This window comes from Bos javanicus, chromosome 25 (genome assembly GCF_032452875.1).
Source record: "Bos javanicus breed banteng chromosome 25, ARS-OSU_banteng_1.0, whole genome shotgun sequence".
Lineage (NCBI taxonomy): Eukaryota > Metazoa > Chordata > Mammalia > Artiodactyla > Bovidae > Bos > Bos javanicus.
The window spans coordinates 8,044,769-8,049,503 of NC_083892.1; the positions used below are offsets into that span (position 1 = coordinate 8,044,769).

At 46.1% G+C, this 4,735-nt stretch overlaps 1 non-coding gene across 1 annotated transcript; it reads right to left on the reverse strand.

Moving 5' to 3' along the window:
- Positions 1-3,182: 3,182 nt before the first annotated feature.
- On the reverse strand, positions 3,183-3,255 carry TRNAG-CCC (transfer RNA glycine (anticodon CCC)). Its single transcript has one exon. It is a non-coding gene; the product is annotated as a tRNA-Gly (tRNA).
- Between the last annotated feature and the right edge of the window lie 1,480 nt (positions 3,256-4,735).

The window sequence follows — 4,735 nt, forward strand, 5'->3', positions numbered from 1 at the left end:
TTACAACAACTGTTACTATCCCTGCTTTATAGATGAGAAAACAAGGACAGGGAAGGAAGGACCCAGTCCTTCCGGTTGGTACGTGGCAGGACCAGGAGGCATAAGAACCTCACCTGAGTTGACATGATGATCAGAAGAGCTAAGAGAGGCAGAATCCTTGATGTACTGCCTGACTCATGGCTGATGCCCAGTGAACGGCAATTGCATAGTTATAAGCTCTCTGAGAAACATACAGAGCGATGCTATCAAGGATAGAGCAGTCCCCAGAGTTAAGCAAATTCCCTTCATCCCAGGGAGCCATGGAAGGCCTAATTCAAACTGACTCATTAACTCCAGACAATAGAAAATGACAGATCAAGCCTTTGATGAAAAAGACTGCAACAGCCATCGATTAGAAGCCAGACTTGTTTCTTTCTTCCCCTTCAGATTGACTGACTTCTGAAGGCTCTGCTTTCTGCGTAATTAAAGAGCTAACTGAAATGTCAAGCAGGGTTCCCTCTTCAGTCACATCAGGGGGTCGGGGTGGGAGTGAGGGGAGAATGTCTGATAAGCCATGGATTGTGTCCTGCCCAGTACAGCTCAAAATCCAGCTGAGCACTGGAATTTCCAGCCTGCTGCCCTTGAATCTCTGAAGTCACATGGACCCTCTCTTTTACCACCCAGATAGTATTGGCCATTGGTATCAGCCATTGAACAAGAAACAAGGACATTTGAAAAATCGCTACATGTTAAACTTGGCTGTAATTGGCCAGGGAAGGGGATGGGACGCTGGAGGGGAGGAAGCTGCTGTGAGGTGGGGCAGCGGAACTGAGCGTAACCTGCTCTGTGTTTGGAGCCAGCGGACCCAGGTTTGGATCCAAGCCATGTGGTTTGGGACATGACTGGGGAGTGATTCCTTCCTAATTCCCACCCAGATTCAAGCCTAGGATTTGACACAGGCATCAGGGTTCCCTTTTCTCAAAAAATTATTCATTTTTAAAAATTTTATTGGGCTATTTATTTTTAATTGGATGATAATTGCTTTATAATGTTGTGTTGGCTTCTGCTATACAACAACATGAATCAGCCATAGGTATATACATGTTCCCCTCCTCTTCCCTGCTTGAACTGGCTTCTCTGGTGGCTCAGCAGATAAAGAAGCCATCTGCAACACAGGAGACACAAGAGACTCGAGTTCGATCCCTGGGCTGGGAAGATCCCCTAGAGGAGGGAATGGCAACCCACTCCAGTATCCTTGCCTGGAGAATCCCACGGACAGAGGAGCCTGGTGGGATACAGTCCAGAGGGTCACAAAGAGTTGGACACGACTGAGCAACTAACACACACACACACACACATACACCCTCCTGAAGGGAGTGTCTGCACTGGATCTTAATTGTGGCATGTGGGATCTGTTTCCCCAACCAGGGATCGAACTTGGGCCCCTGGCATTGGGCGCACAAAGTCTTAGCCCCTGGACCACCAGGAAAGTCCCCAGGGTGGTGACTGGGACGAGGGCTCAGTTTAGGGTCACACCTGGCTTCGCATCCCCTGGGCCCTATATTCACTGAGTGATGGTGGGGATGGACTTCCTTCTCGGAACCTCTGTTTCGGGAGAAGACTGGAGACGAACAGGAAAAAGTTGTGTCAGCTAACAGTTAGAGGAGCTGGCTCTGGAGACAGCTGGCTTGGATTCAGATCTTTGCTGCCCTGATTCTCAACCTGGGGTGATTTTGTACTCTCTTTCCCTGGGGGACATATGGCCATGTTTGGAAATATTTTTGGTTGTCACAGCTTGGGAAAGATGCTGCCGGCGTCTAGTGAGTCAAGGCTAGCGATGCTGTTCAACGTCCTACGTGCATGGACATCCCCCGACAGCAGAGAGTGACCCAGCCCTGAAAGTCAGTGGTGCTGAGGTTGAGAAACCCAGCCCCATGGCTAACCAGCCTGAGGAGAAGTCACTTAACCTGGTTAACATTCTGTTCCCTTGCCCGGGGGGAAGGCAGAGACCAGTGAATGCCTTGGGTGGTTGTTTTAAAAACAGATGTTTCTGGACTTTCCCAGTGGTCCAGTGGTTAAGACTTTACCTTCTAAGGTAGCGGATGCAGGCTCGATCCCTGGTTGGGGAAACAGATCCCACATGCCACAATTAAGATCCAGTGCAGACACTCCCTTCAGGAGGGAACTAAGATCCCACACGCCTCATGGCCAAAAAACCAAAAAAAAAAAAAAAAAAAAAAGAGATACAATATTGTAATGTAATGTAACAAATTCAATAAAGACTTTAAAAATGATCCACATCAGAAGAATCGTAAAAAAAAAGCAAACACAGGCATCATGGCACTTTGCACAGCACTAGGGACCCAGCAAACCCTCTATAAATATAAGCTCTGTGTGCTGTGCACTAAGTCACTTCTGACTCTTTGCAATCTGATGATCACCAGGCTCCTCTGTCCATGGGATTCTCCAGGCAAGAATACTGGAGTGGGTCTACTGGAGTGGGTCGCCGTGCCCTCCTCCAGGGGTCTTCCCTGACCCAGGGATGGAACCTGCGTGTCTTCTGTCGCCTGCGTTGGCAGGTGGGTTCTTTACCACTAGCGCCACCTGGGATCTGTGAATTTGAGGCTCATATGAACCTCTTGGACACAGGAGGTCTGCAAGGAACAGTAGGGACGTGATGATGATGACGGCCACGCGTTCTGTTTTCACAGGATCTCTGCAGTGCCCCTGAAATTCTTCTTCTATCCCCCACACCTCCACATCAAAGTGAAGTTCAAAGCCATTGTCAAAATTGAAAAAGCAACAGACTTGCCCCTGGGGAGGCTGGTGATGGATCTTGGGTCTGCGGGTGCCGAAAATCATAAAAGGCAGCTGCCTTCCCCCTGGGTTTTCCTCTGCGCTAGTCTTCTGAAAGCTGTCTCCAGCAGGAGCAGTTCTTGTAATGGGAACTTGCTTTCCTAGAAGCAGGGGATGTCTCTTCATCCTCTTTTCTCTTGTTCTGTCTGGGTCTGAATGCTTATGTCCTCCCCAAATTCATATGTTGAAGCATTCACTTGCAATGTGTTTTTTAAAAAGATTTTTTAAAGCAAAAATTAAAAAAGTTATTTGTTTATTTGGCTGTGCTGGGTCTTAGTTGCAGCACTCAGCATCTTCCATCTTCATTGGGGCACGCAGGATCTTCAGTTGCAACATTTGGGATCTAGTTCCCTGACCAGGGATCAAACCCAGATCCACTGCATTGGGAGTGCAGCGTCTTAGCCACTGGACCACCAGGGAAGTCCCACTTGCAATGTGATAGTATTTGAAACTGGGCTTTTGTAAAGGGATTACGTTTAGTTAGACAAGGTCATGGGCTTCCCAGGTGGCACAGTGGTAAAGAATCTGCCTGCCAACGCAGTAGATGCAGGTTTGATCCCTGGGTTGGGAAGATCCCCTGGAGGAGGAAATGGCAGTCCACTCCAGTATTCCTGCCTGGAGAATCCCATGGACTGAGGAGCCTGGTGGGCTACAGTTCGTAGGGTCGCAAAGAGTTGAACACAACTGACTGGACTTAGCAAGCACACACTGTATTTTTGTGAACTGGTTTCTGATCATGGGGCCTAGAACATAGTAAGTGCTCAGAAATGTCTGTGGTGTTGAATGTATGAATGTTAAAATGAGAATTCAAAATTAGCCTTTTCAAGGACCACTTTAAATACAGGTTTCTCTTAAGAGTAAAGTCAGGTTCTGCCTTTGAGACAGCAGCTTTTAAATTTCTTTTTTTCAGGAGGATCGGAGTTTTGAAATAGTACGTGTAATGAGAATTTGAGTTTAGGAAAATTGATTTGTTCAATGGGTTTAAACATCTTTTCCGTTAGGAAAGATGATGCCCAAGGACAGAAGACATTAGCCCGTGTTCATTCCAAAGACATTTACATTGATAGAATTAGAGAAAAAAGGATCATTTTGGATAAAATATCAAAATAATGATACATAAAAAGTTATAGAATATACATGTAAAGTAGCCTAAATTTGTGTTGTACTTGAGAGGAAAAAAGCTAAGGCTGTACCTGGATGGAGAACTTGACCTGGAAAATATCTACTCCTTCTCCCAACAATTCTAGATATCTAGTATGTGTCAGGTCTTGATTCGAGCACTAACATGATCACCTTTAATCGTTTCAAATCCCTGTTTGGTAGGAGTCACTGTCTCCACTTTGTAACTGACGACATTGAAGTTCAGCATATTGATGTAATTGGCCCCAAGTTCGTGCAGCTGGGAAGTAGCGGAGGTGGTATTTGAACACTGGTCTTCCTGATGTCAAAGCTGATGTTTTCACACCCATTTCAACCCAAGGATGGGGCACAGCCATAATTTTCCAGAAGGGAACCCAAAGCGCTGACTTCACATTTAGTCCCTGCCTTTGGCTCTGGATGTTTTTTAAAAAATTATTTTATTGAAGTATAGTTGATTTACAATGTTGTGTTAGATTCTGCGGTAAAGCAATGTGATTCAGTTACTCATTTGCTTACATTCTTTTTCATATTCTTTCCCTTATAGTTTATCACAGAATATTGAATATAGTTCAGCCCAGGGCTCTTTATTTTTAAAAGTATTTATTTATTTTTGGGTGCACTGGGTCTTCATTGCTGCAAGCGGGCTTTCTCTAGCGGCAGTGAGTAGAGGCTACTCTCTAGCTGCGGTGTGCAGGCTTATCACTGTGGTGGCTTCTCTTGCTGCGGAGTGCAGGCTCTAGGGCACAAGGGCTTCGGTAGT